The sequence below is a fragment of the Malaclemys terrapin genome, chromosome 7 (assembly GCF_027887155.1).
Source record: "Malaclemys terrapin pileata isolate rMalTer1 chromosome 7, rMalTer1.hap1, whole genome shotgun sequence".
Classification (NCBI taxonomy): Eukaryota; Metazoa; Chordata; order Testudines; family Emydidae; genus Malaclemys; species Malaclemys terrapin.
Genome location: NC_071511.1, coordinates 90,049,932 through 90,072,858, shown reverse-complemented (window position 1 = coordinate 90,072,858; position 22,927 = coordinate 90,049,932). Strand labels below are relative to the sequence as shown.

The window sequence follows — 22,927 nt, the reverse complement described above, 5'->3', positions numbered from 1 at the left end:
GTCTCAATGGCCAAACTTCTTAGGCCAGGACCCCTGCTTCTGTTTAATGACTCTTCCTTTGTCCCTTCCAGTGTGGTGAGTCAATGGAAAGAGAGTGGTAGGGGAAGGGTGTCTTGGAGAGTCTGCCCCTTCTTTTTAAAGTTTTGTTCCCCTCTTTGAGAAGCATTTCCAGCTGGGAATAAAGCTGACAGACAGTCTGTATGGATGGGAACTCCATGTTGTTTCTTTGCTAAGATGTAGATTTTTTTGTCCTACCCCCTTTTCCTGCCTTCTTCTTCTTGTGTCTTTGTCACAAACTACACCTCTACCTCGATATAATGCTGTACTTGGGAGCCAAAAGATCTTGCTGCTTATAGATGAAACCGGGTTATATTGAACTTGCTTTGATCCGCCAAAGTGCGCAGCCCTGCCCCTCTGGAGCACTGCTTTACCGCGTTATATCAGAATTTGTGTTATATCTGGTCACGTTATATCGGGGTAGAGGTGTAGATGTTTTTCCAGAACCGTTCACAAGCGATTACTCTTTCACAACAGCAAGGTCCTCCTTCAAACAGGTCTCCCCAAAGAGTCAGCAAATGAGCAGGTGTTCTATGGTGTGCACCTCACCATATTCACATATATTCATGTCATTAGACAAGCCCATTTTATCACATTAGTCTTTGATCGGACAGTTTGCATGTGCACACGGTTCAGGCATCATCACATTGACTGCTCTGTATTAGCCGCTCCGGGAATGTTCTTCTTTCCTGCCAAAGAATGGCCACTTAGCAGGCAATGGTCCATTGCCCTTGTTTACACGTGGCTGTGGCCTCTGTTTGCCCTTTGTCTCTGAGGAACTGGTTTGTACAGATTTGGAACACATTAGTAATGCCATACAGTGGAATCTTATAACTTTATACGTAATGTTGCACACATAAATTTACCAGGACAATAAAGACAAGCAATTTCAGAGTTTTCAAATGATACCTCACAAGGCACACTTTGTACAAAGATTACTACAATAGTGGACACAGGGATATATTCTGTCACAATCCCATAACCTCATTTTCCCTCTTAACACGCCATGCCACTCGGCTGCACAAGGTACATTAAGGACAAAGAGGAAATCCTAACCCTGAACCGTTTTGCCTTGTCAGTTGCAAGTAGACGTTAAAAGTAAAATCAATTTTAAATACTCTATTTTCAATTCAGAATTGTGCCAATACACAAGCTTTGGGCACACTTACAAAGTGAAATCCAATACAGTCAGTTCAAGCTTCTTCTACCAAGCAGCATGTAGTCAAATACCAACACCCCAACATACTAGCATACATTTCAATAAACCTACTTTATTTTCCTACTACACTGTGGAAGCAGAGAAAGAACTGACAGGAAGGGGATGCAATGCATGACAGTTCGTTAGCAAGAGTTAGGCTAACTGTAACCCTAATAACGCGAGATTTGTAGAAGCGAGGAATGTGTGAGGCGAGCGGGAAAGAACTGTGTGAGAAGTTGCTGCGACCTTGTGTAGATAATATGGAATGTAGACTAAGAGTCTACATTAGTGAGCAAAACAAGATATCAGAATGACCTATGTATAAACAAAATGCAACTGTTGCTCATTATTGTCTGTAACAAAAGGTATAAATGCTTGCTGTAATTGTTTACCTGTTGAGAGACCTGCTTAGCTCTCTCCCTCTGCGCAATTGTGAGAGTTAATAAAGCATCTGACTTGCTATACCTAAACAAATAGTGAGAACTCTGTTTTTCTCCGACAACATCTATCTGGATATCGACAGTAAGTACAGAAAAGACAGCTGAAATGTACACAGTAATCCTATTGGAGGCCATATGTTATAATCATTTCCCTGCAGAACTCTGTAAACTACAAATGCCTCCCTGACAACTCCAAAGGAAAATCAAACATTTCAGCTATCTTCACTATATGTACCTATGTCACCAGAATTAGGAAAGCCAACTGTATTTACTATTTTATACTAATAAAAAGAAATAACTGATTAACGAAACTCTGCAAAGTAGTTTTGGTGGTTAAGGTATATAGGAACCTAACAGTTCACTTAACTGCTATTAAGCCTACCTGTCAGACATTGTCTTCAGGGATCTTACTTGAGTAAAATGCAAATGGCACTACATATTCTACTTCCAGGTGAATTTTTAATTAAGTAATTTTATGGAAAAGCCTCATTTCTAATTTAGAAAGCCTTTGGTTTCTGCATAAATAAGAAATTGCTTCTTGAGAAAAGCAGAAAACCCATTCACTGATGAACCAGGTATAGTAGATGCCATTAAAAAGTCAGTTTTTACCAACAGCAACAAAGAGTCCTGTGGCACCTTATAGACTAACAGATGTATTGCAGCATAAGCTTTCGTGGGTGAATACCCACTTTGTCAGACGCATGCCAACAGTTAACATTCTGTTGGCATTTGCTATACCACAGTAATTTCCCTATAGTAAGTAAGACATATACTCTTTTTCAATAGCAGAAGCGAATGAATGATTCCTCCTTCCTAAAGTAAGAGCTTTACTGTACCAATACAAAAAATTGCTTTAGATGATTTACATAAAGGCCCATAGGAGATTATAAATCTACTGAGCTTTCGGTTTGTAATCTTCTTCATGCAACATGGCATTAAAAATCAATATTAAAACAACACAATTTAAATAAAATCAGGATATTGAATATTTCCTGTGGCTGATGATTATTTTATATAGGCAAGACACTGTCAAAATGACTCATCCATATGCAAACATACTGGTCAGTTCAAAGATCCACTTTTCACAGGGATTCTGGAGCAATACATCTTACACTGTAGTGCTCAGGAAAATCATATGCTACTAAGAAAAAAAGGAAGGAGGGCTGCGTTTTCTGTGATCTAAGAAAAATCTGTCAGCATCAGTCTAGATAAGTATTAATTTTAAGGTGTCTAAAATAGACTATAGGTTCTGAAAATTCTGAAAGATGAAGTGCCTCTATTGGGTTTTACAATGTCATTTTGTCTAATTATGCTTGACATTTTGTCCATCATACTGTAAGCTTCCTTAGAGGAAAGAGACAACAGCTTCCTCCCTCAAGAGGAAAGACAACTGTCTGAAAAAAACTGGTGCAATGCCCAAATGAATCTTTTTTTTATAAGTAAACCCCACAAGAAATAACTTATAATTGTCATTGTTGGCTGATACTACATATACGGGAAGCACTGGTCACCTGTTGCTCCTTTAAAATAATACCAAAAACTCCCCAAATTGTATTTTTTGTCTTATTAATTCATACTGTACTTTTCCAGTTGTCCAGGGAATCTTTAAATGCCATCTCACTGTAACAGAAATACATCTGAGGAATTTATACGGTTTGAAAGCTGAATGCACATGCCAAAAGCTGATGGAGTGCCAGGGCTATTAATCTTGCTACACATTATGTTTATTGATTAAAATCAGAGTTCTATTGGTCAGGGTAGGTACCATTACTATGCAATAAGAATTTTCCAGGAAGGCTGTATGTAAATTTGAAAGTGGTTGCTAGCTTTGGGGAGGGAGTGGGGGAATCTATAACTATAGCAGGTTGTAATCTGTGTGCCAGTAAAATGGAATACCACAAACTGGATTATCACCAGCATTCAGGAGGTTGCATCAATGCAGATCTTTTCCGTAACATACCCAGGGCCAGCTCTATGGTACCAGCAAACCAAGCACGTGCTTGGGGCGGCACAATTTCAGGGGTGGCATTCTGGCCACCTTTTTTTCTTTTGCTTCGGCAGTTGCGATCTTGGTGGTTTCTTTTTTGTTGTTTTTGCTTCGGCAGTTGCGCTCCTGGAGTTTTTTTTTTTGTTTTTGTTTTTTGCTTGGGGTGGCAAAAAACCTAGAGCCAGCCCTGAACATACCTAAGGGCATTGAAGGTAGGGTTGCCAGTTTTGGTTGTCTATATTCATGGAGGTTTCATCACATCACAGTATTTAATTAAAGATTAATCTTTAATTCCTGGAGATTCCAGGACAATCCTGGAGGGTTGGCAACTCAAATTACAGATGGTCCTACCTCAACAGGATTTGGCTTCAGAACTAAAAAAGGGCCTTTATTCAAATACAGAGCAGATTTCAACTGACTGTTATGCTTTTATTTAAGACTTCAATTAGGGATAAGTGAATGGTTTAGCTAAAGTAAGATTAATCTAGAATGAAGAAGATTTTTCAAAGTTCAGATTAGCTCTGTTGCAGTAACTTGGGGAGAAAAAAAAGCCTCTCGACTAGCCAGCTGATAATTTGATTCTGGACAGGTAGAAAACAGTAGAAAAGTCTATTTTTGCTCTATTTCCTGTCCTTGTGCGCATGTGAATTTTATTGCATAAGCTCTGATGCCCTCTATTTTTGGGTGGGAAGTACAGTCAAGTTCACTTCTGGAGTGTGGTTGTTTAATATACTTGCATTCAGCTGGGCTATCAGGCCTCAGAAATCACCTAGAAACACCACAGAAAGGGTGATTTTTTTTTTTAAATGCAGACTATGGGAAAGCATTTACTGAGTACTGAAGAGTATCCCACAGAAGCACTAGGTACCATTTGGGCCACTTACAGACAGTGAAGCTAATAGACCTCAATCAGGCATCTGTGTCCTATTGTACTAGTTTTAACATATGATGTGAGACAACAACGGGGTAAAACAATTAGTGTTTGAGTCGGAAAGAAAAGAGTGCAGTGAAGCAGTGCAACTAGTATAATAAGCTGCAATTGCAGCATATCAGTTGCCTAGCTACACTTCATACACTGAAATTGGAGAGTGGCAATGTTCAGATCAGGACCCAGATCCATACCCAAACTTTTTCAGAGTTTGATACTGCTCGCATTTAGCAATCCAGTATACTTTCATTATAAAAACGTTCATTATTATCAACAAGTAGGAAACTCTAAATATATTGTGTACAACAGTGCTCTTCATTCTAGGTAGATGAATAATTACTGTTCATCACCCTGCACGCTTTTGTATTATCACTGTATACTGTGCCAACTCGTGCCTTACTATGCAAGTCATTTGAGAGTGGAATAATTTTACTAGCTTGGCAGAACTCTACATCTCTACAGCATCATTTGTACTTATATGGCTCTACAAATAAACAAATACCAACAATAACAATAATTCTATCCAAAAAGACCCTGCTGGAACACCTGTCTCATAGCCCCAAAACTTTTATGACTGCCACTAAAAAAGTCAATACTAAAAAAAAAAGTATTAAAATGAAATAAAAAGATAAGTCAAGTTATTCTATTCATCCATGTGTTCTAAACAACAAAAAATCAAAGGTTTACCCAGACTTCATCCAGGTACGCACTTACTGCTATCTTGTAGATTGTCTTATATCTTTGTCTACATATTAATATATTTCAAGGGGGGGAAAGTAAACACTAGGTGTCTGTGATATCAAAAAGGGAACACAACGAAAACAATGAGGAAGAACTCCACAACAAGTATCATAATATCTATTCTTCCCACCTTCAGATCTCCAATACCCTTACATAAGAACCAAAACCAAAAAAAGCCCCCAACCAATGCCCCTAACTACTCCTTTACTCAGGTCCAATCTTAGAACTGTGATGTCTTTAAAAAGGAACACCATCCCAAATATCAGAATAAGCCAAACTGCCAAACCCTACAAACGGATTCTGCAGGATGTGGATTTGTACAATTTTAAGTGGACCTTGAAACCAAGTATCACTCCCCAAGTATCACACTACACAATTGCAGTTCTAACTGGGTTGAGAAGACTAAGAAACACAACCCAGAGACACACGGACAAACGTGGTGGGTCTTAGGGCTGACCATAGGATAAAACAACCAGGGCAGCAAAATAACAGCTTCAGATGATTCCTGAGGAACACAAGAATGCAGTGATGCTGGAACTAGGGGTTCAGGAGGTGCTTCCGCATCCCTGGCTGAAGTAGTAAAAATAAACACCAAATTATTTGGTTTCCATCATCAGCACCCCCACTATAAATTTGTTCCAGCACTCCTGCAAGAATGTCTGTTGGCAAAACAAGCACTACTCACTATCTCACATCAGATGTAACATCAGACCTTGCCTGCATCACTGAGATCTGGCTAGATACGATTACTAATCAACTACTGGCCCAGTTTTTTCCCCCTACAGACTGCTCACTAAAGCACAAGCATAAAGGGGCCAAGAGCAGGTCATACTGGTTAGGCTGCTATTTAGATCTCTCATTGAGAATTAATTCAACCACATTGTACATATTTGGATTTTGACCAAAAAAAAAAAAGGGGGGGGGGGGAATCCCATTCAAAACTCTAGGTGCCCCTGATACCTAGTTCAAAAATAAATGAAATCAAACAGCAGATTACCCACACAACAGATGCTGAATTTTCTATTCCTATTCAGTGTGAGTGAGACAGATGGTCTCTGATTTCTCAATAATCTATATTTCATACCCAAGGAATGTGAGGGGGGTACGACAAAAAAAAAAAAAAAAATCTCTAAGCAAGCCAGACTGAAGATATGATCTAATGCCTATTCCTACAACAAATTGATAGTCCTATTAGAAACTCACAGAACCACCTGTGAGGTGCTTCATTTGAGGCTTGGGAGGAAGGAAACACCCAATGCAGGAGGGCTGACCTGCCTCAGGGGCTGGAAGGGGGAGGGAGGGGAAAAGGGAGGTTGAAGAAACAGTTTTGTTTTACTTGTTTTTGTAAGTTAAACAGCTTCTTTTGTTTTTATTTTTTTATTTTTTTTTCCCCTAGGAAAAGTATTGTTCTGAGGATGCTTCAAGTAGTCTGCCCTGAAGGGAATGAAATCCTAGGCCTACAAAGCAGGCAGTTAAAATGTTCCTAGAACCTACATTCTCCACTTGGTCTCAGTCAATGGACATGGACAAAGGTTTCCTATCCTAGAAAGTTCTGTTGCCATGAGGCTTTTGGCAGGTGAACACAAGGGCAGCGGACCCAGGAGCACACAAGAGTTGGCAGAGATGTTTGATTCATAGTAAGTCTTTATATCATACTGGTTACATCAAAATGTGCCCCATATATTGTACAGAATGGACAACAATCTTAACTGTTAGAACCTTAATTTTTGCACATTTTAATGTGGAACCTGAGAAACAGCGAAAACAAGTAAATTAATTATGGAGAGTATTAAGAATTCAGAGACTTCAGAGACCCCCCAAGTCCCTGAAATCCTAGACTTTTCCCAAGCACCCTAAGCCTCTCCCAGGGGCAGCCATGAAGGGCAGGAGCCGTACCCACTTTCCAGTGCCTTTCTCATTTCTGTTGGCAAAACCTAAAGATTCTCCATAAGCAGTCATTCAAGAGGCTGGAGATTAGCATCCAATGGATATTGCACTGATTATGGATGAGAAGATATTCATATTTTTAACATTATTTAAAATTGGTGGTATGAATATAGTATAATGGATGGAAAAATATATCCTATTTAAATAAAAAATGTAGAAAATAGCTAAAATTAAAAAAATAAACTAACAATTTGATAGAAAGAGTGGGAGCGGGGTAGGTTTTTTGTTTGTTTGTTTCTGTTAAAGTAACCAACATAACATTTAGCTTTCACCACTCTGATCACTTTAACGTTTTATCTTTTTCCCTCATCCTTTCCCCATCTTTCTAGACCACGGTTCTCACCCTATCTCTTGATGAGGCCGCCCTCCCAACATGCTATACAAATTCCATGGCCCAGCTGTGCCACAAGAATGCTTTTTCTGGATATAAAAGCCAGGGCCAATGTTAGGGAGTAGCAAGGAGGGGGTACCATGAAATTAAGTTGCTCAGGCTTTGGCTTCAGCCCCAGGTGATGCGGCTCAGGACCCCGGACTGCAGTCCCGTGTGGCAGGACTTCACCTTTCTGCCCTGGTCTCTAGCGAGTCTAATGCCAGCAATGCTTGGCAGACCCCCTAAAACCTGCTTGCAGCCACCCAGGGGGCCCTGGACCAATGGTTGAGAACCATTGTTCTAGACCATACATTCTGCAAGACAGGAACTGCGACCTCCTATTCTGCATTCAACCCTTATTTGGAACCTTTGTTATTGTTGCAACATAAACAATAACAACTGTGATTTTATGCAGAAGAGGAGGATTTAAACTTCCAGTTCAAAATTAAATTTAAAATTTCCTGACTTCAAATGTGTTAATTGTGCAACTTATTGTTTTATTGATATAGTTTTGCATTATAAAACTAATTAATTGACTTCAACTTTCTTTTCCTATTGTAATTTAACCACTCTCCCCAGTATGTACTGCCCTAATATACAACAGAGGGTTCTGTGGCACCTTTAAGACTAACAGAAGTATTGGGAGCATAAGCTTTCGTGGGTAAGAACCTCACTTCTTCAGATGCAAGAGGTCTTGCATCTGAAGAAGTGAGGTTCTTACCCACAAAAGCTTATGCTCCCAATACTTCTGTTAGTCTTAAAGGTGCCACAGGACCCTTTGTTGCTTTTTACAGATTCAGACTAAGACGGCTACCCCTCTGATACTTGCCCTAATATACGTTAGTTTTGAATTTAACAGAATATTGTCTTAAAACCAAACCCAGCTATGTTAATTCTGTCCATTTCCTTAGCCTGTCCCTGTAGTCCAATACTTCTAATTTTAAGACTTACCTATTAAACAGTATAATCTCATTAGTACAAGATAGGTCAACCTTACTTAACTTCTTTACCAGGCTGTGCTACAGGTCAAACAAACCTAAGAGATGTATTGCCTAAATAATACATGTCAAGTTATTGGACTGGTAGGCATCAAAATCAACTTGCTAAATTTACATTTAAAGGCCTGTTTCATATTTAAGAGGTGCTGTGGTTCTACTGCTACTAAAATCAATGACAGCTCATTTACTACAAATACAATATGTTATTAACTTATGGAACGGAAAGCAACAGAACAGTTGTAAAACGTGTAGAGTTCTCTGCTTGGCTGTGTCCTAGTATGAGGCCAGGGTTAAGTCAGTGACAAGAAATACCAGCTAACACTGGACTGGAAGGGGATTAATTTGAAGACAGCATTTGTCTGAATTCATTTTGACAACTGCCTGCAATTGCAGGTTGCCAATCTGAGATATATTTATGGATTTCAGAAACACTGATTTTAGCTATATTAACATGGATTCCCTGTGCCAGTCTGTCCTGATGTACAACTGACCTCCATGCTTTTGATCTTTACTGGCAATCTTCTCCATTCAATATGATGATATTATGAGTAAAGGTTCAGTATGTACGATCCAGAATACCAGTGAGATATCCATCTTTTTAAAAAAAAATCTGCCTTTTATATGGAACAGTGTCACCAATTTTTCAGACAACTGCTCTACCAACTACTGCTTATACTTAATCTTTAGCAAACTAGCTACTTCTCCAAATGCTAACTGTCTAATTCCCATATGACACTGGAGGAAGGAACTATGGAGGAAAAAGGGTATTTGGCTAATGAGATTAAGGGGCCAGGCCAGAACTCTTGGAAGGAGCCATTTCTGATCTGACCAACTCATTCATCCCAAGTATCAGGGGGTAGCCGTGTTAGTCTGTATCTACAAAAACAACAAAGAGTCTGGTGGCACCTTAAAGACTAACAGATGCATCCGAAGAAGTGAGGTTTTTACTCACGAAAGCTTATGCCCAAATAAATCTGTTAGTCTTTAAGGTGCCACCAGACTCTTTGTTGTTTTCATTCATCCCAAGAGTGCCTTCCTAACGGGCTGTGCCTTTTCTCACTGCCAGGTACCACTTCTCCCTCTCAGATAAGATGCCAGCAGGAAGGTGTTGTTTCTGACGTATTTAAAATAGCCAACATCACATTCTTTTGTACTTGCTTTTATACAGGGTATATCTATTTGCTCTTCAATTTCTTCCTTTCCCTTCCTAGTTTCCAGTAAACATTTTACATTCCAGCAACTCTCTATTGCCTTCATATTCATAGATTTTAAGGGCAGAAGGGACCATTATCATTACCTAGTCTGACCTGCTACATAACACAGGTCAAAGGACCTCACTTAGTATTCTCTGCATTAATTCATAACTTCTGTTTGAGCATATCTTTTAGCAAGATGGACAGTCTTGATTTAAAGACACCAAGTGATGGGAAATCCCCTGTGTTCTTAGGTAAACTGCTTCTGCCTACTCTGTTCTTTTTTTTTTTTTTTTCCCTAGCTTTGGCCTCCAACCAATAGATCTTATTATGCCTTTTTTTCTGCTAGATTAAAGAGCTGTCTAATATCAGAATAGTCTAAATCCATTTGGAGTGTATTTCATTCAGGATCCATGTCCCTTCAGTTCTCACCATCAAGGTGTCAATTAGTGCGAATCTTAGTTATTTTTTTTTTTTGTGATGAGGAAGCCTGTCTACTTGGAATTGCCCCCAGGCAATACCTATCTTTCACTTATCTATTTGTTATGGACTCAATTTAGCAGCAAATTAACGTATGTGATGTTAAGACAATTTTATAAAATGTAGCAAAGATACACAACTCAACCAAACCCACCAAATAAAGGACCTTAAAGTCTTTCCCATGTCTTGCTAAAAGTTCAATGAACAGAAAATCAGAAATTCCTCACCTTTTTAGTTGAAGGTGGAGACAGTTTCCAATGAAGCTGAGTGCACTGTACTCCCGCTCTGCTTTTCTGAACAAAAAATCTCTTTTGGGAATTCCTGAATCCTGGTGTGCAAGCGGAGCCTTTTATCACACACACCTCTGTGGATGCAGCTCACTTCTTATTCCCTCTTCCCAATATTTTTCATATCACTTGGCAGCACTGATTATGAGCCAACCAATGAATGACAAACTCTGTGAAAAGAAGAGTTGATTCAGCCATGGCATGGAAAAGCAACATGGAGAGGAAATCTCAATACACAGCTTGGCAGCATCTGACAGATGCAGCAATGCCAGAATAAAACATCAAATTCAAAACATAACGATTACATAGAGCACTTTGGGGCTGGTATTAAAGAAATAAAATGATCTACAGTCAGGACCTCCAGTGGAAGAAGGTTTGAAGGGGATCAGAAAAGACAGAAATCACAGTATGAAATAAGAACTATCAGGTTTGAAGTTAAACCAGCAAATTCATACGACAGGCAGGGCAGTTTTTAATACCACATTGTTAGAATGAATTACTAGGAGAAATCTTTTCTCTGATGACCAAAATTCATTTTCTCCTTTTTTTTTAAATCTCTTATTTACATCCTGACCACTTGAGAGCCCCACTAGTAGTAAATTTATGAAAATACATGCAACTTTTCTATAAATAGAGATATTTGGTAATTAACATTATATTACAAAAGTCAAAAATGTTTCATTCACTATAGCTTGAAAGAAGAAATACCTATGCTATATTCCTTTGATTAACCCTAACCTGTATCACATAAATATCTAATGACTTGTATTAGTAAGTGAGAAACACATGGGGAAGGCTCCTTGAAACAACAACTGGTCAGACTAAAAATTTAACATTCAACTATATTTTAAAAATAAAATAAGGAAGAGAAAAGGTTGTTACAAAGCAAAAATCACAATAACATTGGGGAAACATCCACAATGTACACAAGCAATATTTTGTTGAAATCTTAAAAATACCCTAAGAAAACCAATATTAATTTTTCAAAAAATATGAACTAGGGTAGTCAAAAAGTTTCCACTGAGTCTGCTTTTTGACAAAAAATTGTTGAAATGAAGTGAAAATTTTCATGAAAAGTTTTTTTATTTTCTGCAGAATTTTTTTTTTTTTTTTTTTTTTTGATAAAGACCAAATGTCTGACATCTGAAAAATAAATCCAAAACCCACAATATTAAGATCTGGATATTTCATCATGGTCCTCATGATAGTTATAGTTCAGTTTCCTCATTCTCCACTACAGTGATATTTCCAAATTGAAGTAATTCAATTTGTGATTTTTCTCTCTTCCCACCCTCCCTTTTTGTCAGTGTTTTCCATGGAAAAAAGTTCATTTTCCAGCCATATCTAACATCTATCACTATGCAGCTTTGCAAGCAAACTACCAAATGAAAATCAATTCTCACCCATACAGTTTTTAATGCAGTAGATAATGAAGTGCATTTTTAGTATGCAAGTTAATATACATTTGTTGGAATAAATTAATTCCTGGTGTTTTCCAGGGATAATTGTGAGATATTTTAAAATGCACACTTTTCTTAAAATATGTTAAGTACATGAAATACTAAATTATTAATTATTATTTGTTATTTATGTTATGATAGTGAATGGGGAAGTCAGCTGAAACCAAGCCTCCACTGTGCTAGGCACTGTACACACCAAGTAAGAGACAGTCCCTGCCTCAAAGAGTTTAGAATATAGGTGGGTCAGACTGCCTTAGCGAATTCCATGTTGAGTTGTGAAGAGCCACAGCAAGTTGGGGAATAACCTAATATAACTCCTCACTTAAAGTCTTCCTGGTTAATGTTGTTTTGTTGTTACAGTGCTGATCAATTAGGGAACATGCTCATTTAAAGTTGTGCAATGCTCCACTCTTATGTTGTTTGGCTGCCTGCTTTCTCCACAGCTGGAAGCCTCCCTACGCCCCCTCACCTCTTGCGTTTCCCGCCCGCCGGCAGACCCCATAGATCAGTGCCTTCCCCCTTTTCCCCTGCTTCCTGCCCACGGCAATCAGCTAGCTTGTTGCGTTTTGGAGGCAGGAGGGAGGGGGGAGCGAGGACTCGGCACGCAGGCTCCCCCTCTCTCCCCTGCCTCCCAAATGCTGCAAACCAGCTGATTGCCGTGGAGGCAGGGGAGAGAGGGGAGGAGCCTGCATGCCGAGTCCTCGCTCCTCCCCCGTCCCTCCTGCCCCCTGAATGTCGCAAGCCAGCTGATTGCCCTGGGCAGGAGGGAGGGAGGGGGAGCCTGTGCCAAGTCCTCACTCCTCCCCTCTCCCTCCCGCTTCCTAAATGCCATAAGACAGCTGATTGCCCCAGGCGGGGGGGGTGGAGGAGCGAGGACTTGGCACGCCTCCACCCTCTCTCCCTCCCTTCCTCCCTCCCTCCCTACCCTGCCTCCTGCGGGCTGCAATCAGCTGGCTTGCAGAGTTTTGGAGGCAGGAGGGAGGGGGAGGACCAAGGACTCAGAATGCAGGCTCTCCCTCCCTCCCCAGCGCGGCAAGTCAGCTGATTGCCCTGGGCAGGAGGGAGGGAGAAGGAGCGAGGACTCGGCGTGCTGGCTCCCCCTCCCTCCCCTGCCTCCTGAGCGTGGCAATCAGCTGGCTTGCGGCATTTAGAAGGGAGGGAAGGGAGTGAGGAGGAGCAAGGACACAGCGTGCGAAGTAAAGGGGGAGGATGTTGGGGGGAGAAGAGGCGGGTCAAGGGTGCGGGTTTGGGGGAAGGGGTGGAGTGGGCAGGCTGAGGGTTGAGCCCCCCCACCCCTGATGCTTGCAGAGTAGGGGAAGCTGCCGCTGCTGCACAATGTGCTTCGCCTAGCCTACAGCACCTTCAGCCTGCTTGCCTGCCTCATCTCCAGTGTCAGTGGGCTGTGCCTATGTAGGGTAAGGCAGGGGCACCTCCCAACTATAGTACTGTACTGTATGTACAGTATGTTTGTAAACACACAGCACGTGCACACTACTGTCCCCCACCCACCAGCGAGTCACTGTTGCTTTATGGCCCAATGGCCCTGCTCGGGAATAGGGCTCTACACCAAGTGCTTGCGAGGCCACCAGCTGCCTGCAGAACAGCTGCGGGTGGTACACAGCAGAGGGCCTGCCTTGCTGTCTTGCTACAGAATAAATAATGTTTTATCTGCTCTCCCCCTTTGCTGGAAGGAGGTAACAACACAGGGAGCGGCAGCCCGCTCAAAGCAAGTTACAGGAATAGCGTTCCAGCGCCTGCTTCGCTGTAGCAAGGGGGAAAAGCAGCATAGAGATGCCCAGAACCTGGCCCTGCTCCCATGAAAGTCTGTGAAATGCACAGGAGCTTTGCCATTCACTTGAATGCCAGCTGCATCTCTCTGCCCCTGCATGCACACAGCAGAGAGGGGGCACAGCCCTGCAGCAAATGTTATTTTCCTCCTCTTACTAGACTGGCTGCAATGCTGCCCGGGTGCTGAGTGCATGGTTACTAGGAGAGATACAGCAAGGCCATTTTTCCAGGGCACCCTGGAAGAGAGGCTGTTGGTCCTCCAGCAGGGCTCCTGTGAAAGTAGGAACCTGCAAGAAAGTAAGAACCTCCATAACTAGTCCTAGCCTAAACCCACAGGGCTTCCAGTAGGGGAGCAGATTACCATGGGTTTTCCAAATTCTTTCCCTTGCAATAGTTGACTGATGCTGCATGACCCTGGCCACTCCAGGCCGAAGGGAGTGAAGAGTAGCACATGCATGCACGTCTGGAGGACTATCACCCAGTATCATGAGTCCAGCAAGTGATAGTGGAGTGCCTAGCAGTAGCAGTACCACTAGCAGGAAAAAAAAAAAAAAAAAAAAAAGGAAAACCATTAGCTTGGGTACTAAATTAGACATTTTAAAGCGTTTTGATGCGGACGAGCGTGCAGTAGACATTGGCATCACTCTAGGTCTTACTCTGACCAGTGTGAGAACAATTCGGAGTAATGCCGACAAGATCAGGGCTAGTGCTCGGTGTGCAACATCGCTTAGTGTTACTACAATAAGTCGATCAAGAAGTAGTTTGCTGGAAAACATGGAGCATCTTCTCTCACTGTGGATAGAGGACCAAAACCAGTGAAGCAAAAAGTTTGTATGACAATTTGAAGAGAGACCAAGGTGAAGGATCACAGACAGAGACTTTCACAGCAAGTGGGGGATGGTTTGATCAGTTCAAGAGGTGCTTCCACCTGTATAACATCAAGATGGCTGGTGAGGTGGCAGGTGCTGATACTGCAGCAGCTAAAAAAATTCCCTGACTATCTCAAGAAAATCATTGAGGAAAGTGGCTATTCCCCTAAACAAGTCTTCAGTGTCGATGAAATGGGCCTGTACTGGAAGAGGATGCCTGAGCAGACTTACATTTCCCGAGAGGGGAAGACAGCGCCCGGATTTAAAGCAGCTAAAGACCGTCTAACCTTGCTTTTAGGTGGCAATGCTGCTGGAGACATGAAGATGAAACCACTGACAGCATACCAATCTGAAACACCACGCGCTCTCAAGGGATTTTCAAAGGAACACCTTCCAGACATTTGGAGATCCAATAAGAAGGCATGGATAACTGGAGCTATTTTTTCAGAATGGCTGACTCTCTATGCCGTCCCTGCCTGGAAGGAATACTGTGTCATGGAAAATCTCGATTTCAAGATTTTATTGCTTATTGATAATGCACTGGCTCATCCAATCAACCTGGATGTCCTGTGCGAAAACGTCAAAGTTGTCTTTCTGCCACATAACACCACATTACTCATCCAACCCATGGACCAAGGAGCCATCGCAGCATTTAAGGTGTATTATTTACACCATACTTTTGATCAGCTCATCAGAGGCAATGATGGGGAAGGCAAACCTACAATTCGGCAATTTTGGTGTAACTACAACATCCTGAAGTGCATCAATAACACTGGTGAGTCCTGGCCTGAAGTTACTCAGGCATGCATGAGTGGTGTGTGGGAGAAGTTGTGGCCTGAATGTGTCAATGACTTAAAAGGATTTAAAGATGTTGTCCCTGCTATGAAGAAAGATATCCTCGGCCAAGAAAGCAGGTTTTGATGAGGTGGAAGAAGCCGACATTACACAACTTCTGCAATCACACGGAGAAGAGCTAACCAATGAAGATCTGATGCAACTAGAGGAGATGACAGCAATGGAAGAAGAGGGCCAAGAAGTAGAAGAAGAACCAACCCATTGGAAATTTGACTGCCAAACGTCTTTCTGAAGTTTTCCAAATGATTGAAGCTGGCTTGCAAATCCTAGTGATGACGACCCTGACAGGGAACGCTGCTCCAAAGTGATTAGGGAGTTGGTCATCTAATGACTTGCTATAAAGAAATTTACCAAGAAAAAAAAAAGGAAAGCAAAACAACAATCTCTAGATGTGTTTTTTCAAGTTCAGAAAGTTCAGCAAGAGGAGCAGCCGGACAATCCACCCTCTTCCACTCTCTGACTCCACCACCTCAATCAAGTTTCATATTCAGCAATGATGATTGTAGTATTAAATTGCTTGTTTAAAATTGTTTAAAATGTATATAAAGCCTTTTGTCTGGCAATTTTTTTTCTCTGGAACCTAACCCCCCCATTTTCATTAATTCTTATGGGGAAATTGGATTTGCTTAACATCGTTTCACTTAAAGTCGCATTTTTCAGGAACATAACTACAACATTAAGTGAGGAGTTACTGTATCCGCTGCACCCAGTCTCAAAACACATGGGGCACATCAGATGCGTTTTCCCCAGTTACAGTTCCTTTTTCCCACGCTTCGTCAATGAAAACCAAATTGATGTATACCAATGTTTTATAAATATACAAAGAACAGCCTGAAACAGACTTGTATACCACTTCTAAGAGATTTCTGGATTGAGATATTAAAAGTCAAGGTAATGCTATAATGCAGCTACCCAATGAATTGAATTCATAAGCATAAGAATGAATTTGGACATTTAGGACACGAGTAATCCAGTTGTTACAACAGTTGTACTGTGTTGAAATATAGTTGTACCCTTTTAACTGAATTTTGAGGTATGGGAAATTGAAGTCATTTTGAGAAAGAAATATCATGCTTCTAGACAGTACATTAAATGCTTTGCATTCCAGTGATCATGGAGCTAGGAAAAAGGAAAGGAGAGATCACTTGAAGCTTGATCCTGCTTCCAATTTAGTTACTGACACATAACACAATTGTTTTTACTTTTGCAATTAAAAAACACAGGGGAGCGAGAGGAGAGACCGATGTGTTAGAACAGATTGCAAAGTCTCAGAAGTTAAAGCCAGATTCACAGTTGCACATTCAACCTTAATTCAGTTCCTTTGTGCACAGCCATTATAATACAATCTTTACTTAGTTGATCCCTTTTTTTTCAAAAGACCCCTACCTCATTCAGTACACAGGTTCAACACACAAGACTAGAATTAAGATTGCATGGCAAACTGTAAATCTGGCATTTGCTAACCTTCGAGTGCTTGTTTTTTAACCTCAAAACATTATTTTAATGTCATTTCTGTATGTTATACACATATCATTCCAGTGTATTAAATGCCATACAAAACAAAAATATGAACTCTGTTCCTTACAAAGTATTAATCAGTGACGACTTCTCTGGCTTGAGAACTGTGAAAAAAGCTACCGCAAAATGCACAAAGCTTTTTCTCCAGGCAAATGACATTTAGACTGCTGTTTCTTAACATCTCTGGCAATCTTTCACATCACAAGTGAGTTAACATTAATAAAAGATTTTAAGGTAAATAAGAATTTTTTACAAATATGTCAGAGAAGAAAAAAAGCAATACTAGAGAGCAAGAAAGATCCATTAAATAAATGAGGAGAGTGATAAAAACAATGATGATTCTAAAATGGCAGGGCTATTAAACTGCTTCGTTATATTGGTTTACAAGAAGAAAAACAAAATGAGCAAGGACAATTAGGAGCAGTAAAGACATTGTCAATATTGCTGCTAATAAAGAAATCTGTAAGGGTCTCCTTGGAATAATCTGAATATATGAAAATTAGGGAGGTCATGAAGTCACTTCATCCACATATGTGGGATTCTGGGTATTCTCTTTCTCTATACAAATACATATATAGATACACTTTTCTTCTTACAGCCATTTGCTGCCCCTTATTCCCTAGCAGTGAGGAGAGATGGGGAGAGAGAGAGAGGGACTGCTTTATAAAGAGATTTCTGTTTAGAAGTTTTTTTTCCCTGCTCCCACTCACTCTAATACCTTCTCTGAACCTCTAAGAATCCTTCTCTTCTCCCCCTGTGTGTGCCTAAGACCACTGACTATGCAGGGAAGCAGACTACAATGTCCTAGAGTGCAGTGGATGGAAGAAGCAGAAAGCTATGCTTGGCAAGAAAGGAAAAGAAAATCTCTGACAAGAGCATATCTGTTAAGGACAAAGGTCCAGAAGTCTCTAGAATTTACACAAGTGAGGCAAACTCTCAATTTACATTATTCAATTAATATGTACTACCTCATTTGTATGTTTTATAGTTTTCTACTGTTGGGTCTTCATCACAGTATCAGTTGCTCTGACAGTGATAGTCTATTGAACTCAGCAAAAATAAATAATTTTACCAGACATTTGGGTGTCTTTAAGTCCTAGTAAAACTTAAGTATAAATACAAGCTGAAGGTAAAACACTTGGATTTATTTTTGAAATATTATTCACTGACCACCGGATGGTCTGTTTGATATCAGGAACTTCAGAATCCTCTAAAGTGAGAGAGGTGAAAAAGCCCATATATTGTGGTGAGGGAAGTGGGCGGGAAGGGAGGAAGGAAAATGTGCTGTCATCTAAAATAAGGAAAAAATCTGTATTAATCACATTAATAATGCTGCAGACTCCACAGCAGCCCCAGACAGGAAGAGCCTGGAGGCCCCTGATTCTTTCAAAGAAACTCTCTCTTTCTGGGGATGCTGTTTCAGATCCATGGGTCCAATTCCCAGAGATCAGGGATCATACAGTTGAATCCTGGCCCAGCTTTGTCATTACCACTGGCCTTGCTGGTGCTACACCTCCCCTCACAACTGCACCACCCCTACTGTAAAATATCTCTACTACACAGAAGAAATATGGGACACTACTGCCCAACTAGAACTAAGTGAAATTATTTCGACAAATAGTTTATTTGCCAAAAAAAATGCAGTTTTGCAAACTATTTGCAAAATTTGTGTCAAATTAATTTACTAGTTTGGCCAAAAGACATTTTTTCCCATCAAGTTAAATTCATGGAACTGGAGGAGGTGCCACTGCCACCACACAATTTATGCCCTATAGCCCCATGGCTAGAGAACTCACCTGGGGTATTGGAGACTCCACTCTACCTGCGGGATTTGAGTCAGGTGGAATGGAATTTGAACACAGGTCTCCCATTCATCTCAGATGAATCACAGGATTCAATCATAATAAAGAAATTCCTTCAGCCATTTTCTCAAGCCCTATCAATGGTAAGAGGGTTTACATTTAAGGGGGAAAAGGTTGTGAAAACTTCTCCGATTTGAGGAAAAAATCCAAGTTCACTGCCATCTTAGAAAAAGAATATTACAATGATTTACTAGGAACAGAATAGGCAAAAGCTTTTGACTTCAAAGACTTGCCAGGTTGCAGAGAGTATCTCCAATACTGGGAGGTCTACCTTAATAGATAGGAAGGACAATGACACCTCCCCTGCAGGGTTTCAACCTGGGTAATGCTGTAAGACCAGAGTGAGGTTTCAAGGTCATGTTCTATGAACTGATGGGACTGAAATAAAGGTTATTTAACATTGGGATTTATACACAACTTCCTCTTCAACATACTGATAACCTTATATTTCAGAGACTGAACCTTAGTCTTTGAATTCTCTTATGCCCCCTCACCCTCACAATAAGGCTTCCTTGAAGGAACACAAGGCTATGTGTCACTTATTTAACATGGTAGTTAAACTTTGGCCTCTCTATCAACCAGCAGAGTAAGTTCTATTTGATTTCTTTTTAGGGTCTCAAGAGTGATAAACATTTCATCCATTTTGAACCTGTCTGGTTATTAATGGATGGCTGATTTCAGCAATTGTACACCTCACCTGTAAGACATCAGAAGATCCAATGTTAGGTGTGAATCAAACCTGAAAGCAACAACCACGTCAGCAGAAAGGCCTGAATGGCATTACTGTTGTTCTCTCCTTCCTGTCAATGTATATGATACAGTTGAATGAGGAGGGAAGAAGAATTACTGGATAGGTCCCATATAAATTCTGGTTTACTGAAGTACCTCTGTGTAGGAGATCAGCATTCCAAATAGGCTCCAATAAGATTTTTGCTCCTGAGACTTTTTTTCTCTTTCCTCTTCAACTTCTGTTAACATTCTTCTGAGATGAGCCATGTACTTAAGAGTATTCATCCACAGTCCAGGTTTATGGTTCACTTCCAGGGCACCACATGTCTGTGTTTATAATGAATCCAACATACTCCAGGAACCATATCTCAGCGTTTGTTTTAGCTTTCTCTCTCTATAGAACCCTGATAAGAAAAGTTGTCCAGGAAGAGACAGTAGTGAATTTCCTTCTGCCTTAAAGTCAATATCAATATTACCATTGTCCTGGAAGCACTTGTTGGATCAAATGCTTATGATCAAAGTTGGGCCAGGGATGGGGAGGAGAAACAGCCATTTGTATGCAAAACAGAAAATTGTTTGTGGTTTGGTAAAATGGGTATGTGAAAATTTCTGTACTCCTCCCCGACGAGGGGATTAGCGCTGAAATCAACCCTGCTGGGTTGAATTTGTGGTAGTGTGGATGCAATTCGTCGGTATTGGCCTCCGGGTGCTCCATTGTGACCGCTCTGGACAGTGCTCTTAACTCAGATGCCCTGGCCAGGTAGACAGGAAAAGCCCTGCGAACTTTTGAATTTCATTTCCTGTTTGGCCACCGTGGCGAGCTGATCAGCACAGGTGACCATGCAGAGCTCATCAGCAGAAGTCACCATGGAGTCCCAGAATCGCAAAAGAGCTCCAGCATGGACCGAATGGGAGGTACTGGATCTGATCGCTGTATGGGGAAACGAATCCATGCTCTCAGAAATCCATTCTAAAAGACGAAATGTCAAAACATTTGAAAAAAATCTCCAAGGGCATGAAGGACAGAGGCTATAACAGGGACCCGCAGCAGTGCCGCATGAAATGTAAGGAGCTGAGGCAAGCCTACCAAAGAACCAGAGAGGCAAATGGCTGCTCCGGGTCAGAGCTCCAGACATGCCGCTTCTATGATGAGCTGCATTCCATTCTAGGGGGTGCCCCTACAACTACCCCAGCCCAGTGCGTGGACTTCATCAACGGATTCTCACGCAACAAGGATGCAGATTTTGGGGACGAGGAAGATGATGATGAGGAGGAGGAGGTTGAAGATAGCGCACAGCAAGCAAGCGGAGAAACCGTTTTCCCTGACAGCCAGGAACTGTTTATCACCCTGGAGCTAGTACCCTCCCAACCCACTGAAGGCAGGCTCCCAGGCCTAGAAGGCAGAGAAGGGACCTCTGGTGAGTGTACCTTTATAAATATTGTACATGATTTAAAAGCAAGCGTGTTTGATGATTAATTTGCCCTGAAGACTTGGGATGCATTCGCGGCCAGTACAGCTACTGGAAAAGTCTGTTAACATGAATGGGGATGGAGCGTAAATTCTCCAGGGACATCTCAATGAAGCTCTCCTGGATGTACTCCCAAAGCCTTTGCAAAAGGTTTCTGGGGAGGGCAGCCTTATTCCGTCCTCCATTACCACGCCAGGCCAGTAGCACGTAGTCTCGAATCATTGCACAACAAAGCATGGCAGCATACGGTCCCAGTGTTTGCTGGCATTCAAGCAACATCCATTCTTTATCTCTCTGTGTTATCCTCAGGAAAGTGATATCATTCATGGTCTCCTGGTTGAAATAGGGGAATTTTATTAAGGGGACATTCAGAGGTGGCCGTTCCTGCTGGGCTGTTTGCCTGTGGCTGAACAGAAATCATCCTCGCTGTGCGCCACGCGGTAGGGGTGAAGTGATCATCCCAGAGAATAGGGTGTGTGTGCGCCTGGAGGGGGGGAGGGTTAGTTGGGTTTGTGCTGCACGTTAACCTGAAAACTGCAGCCCCTCCTTTTAAATGTCCAACCCAATGGGTGCTTGGTATGGGACATGAGGGTGCTGCTGTTTGAAACCATTCCCACGTTATGAAGGTTAAGAAGCCAAAAGACTGTGGCTTACCATGTCTGCCTGCAAGCCGAATTCTGTTGCCCGCTGGCCCTGTGTGTGTGATCTCTAACACCAAACCGGCAGTCCCTCAATATAAGAGGCAAAATGCGACCTTGTACAAAAAGCACAAGTGCTATGTAATGTTAACAGCTTGGTTCACCATGAAGGAGTCTACCCATTGTTCTCTAAAATGTCTTTTTAAATACTACTCTCCCTTTTTTCCCCTCCCGCAGCTGCAAATGTTTCAACGCTCCCCGTATCATCTCCATTCTAGAGGCTAGCAAAGATTAGAAGGTGAAAAAAATGCACTCGTGATGAAATGTTCTCTGAGCTCATGCAGTCCTCCCACACTGAAAGAGTCCAGCAGAATGCATGGAGGCAGAGAATGTCAGAGTGCAGGAAAGCACAAAATGAACACGAGGACAGGAGGGACATGCAAGAGGACAGGTGGCGGGAGCAAGAGGAAAGGTGGCGGGATCAAGATGATAGCTGGTATCAGCGTGATGAGAGGAGGCAGGATGCAATGCTCAGGCTACTGGACGATCAAACTGATATTCTCCGGTGTATTGTTGAGGTGCAGGACAGGCAGCAGGAGCATAGACCACCGCTGCAGTCCCTGTGTAACCAACCACCCTCCTCCCCAAGTTCCATAGCCTCTTCACCCAGACGCCCAAGAACGCGGTGGGGGGTCTCTGGGCACCCAACCATTCCACCCAGAGGACTGCCCAAGCAAGAGAAAGCTGGCATTCAATAAATAAGTTTTGAGTGCAGTGTGGCCTTGTCCTTCCCTCTTCCACCACCCCACCCGGAGCTTCCCTCCTCCCCCACCCTGCCCAGGCTACCTTGGCAGTTAACCCACCATTTGTGTGACGAATTAATAAAGAATGCATGAATTTGAGACAGCAATGACTGTATTGCCTCTGCAAGCAGTGATCAAAGGGGGGAGGGGAGGGCAGTTAACTTACAGGGAAGTAGAGTGAACCAAGGGGGCGGGTTTTCATCAAGGAGAAACAAACAGAACTTTCACACCATAGCCTGGCCAGTCATGAAACTGGTTTTCAAAGCTTCTCTAATGTGCAGCATGCTCTGCTGCACTCTTCTAACCACCC

The 22,927-nt window shown here is 41.7% G+C and overlaps 1 protein-coding gene across 1 annotated transcript in view; it reads right to left on the bottom strand.

Moving 5' to 3' along the window:
- Positions 1-22,927, bottom strand: part of PCDH15 (protocadherin related 15) — a 1,464,924-nt gene that overhangs the window by 1,250,733 nt on the left and 191,264 nt on the right. The window contains exon 2 of the mRNA XM_054035363.1: positions 10,567-10,796. The gene's annotated coding sequence lies outside the window, so the exon portion shown is untranslated. The remainder of the gene's footprint in view (positions 1-10,566; positions 10,797-22,927) is intronic.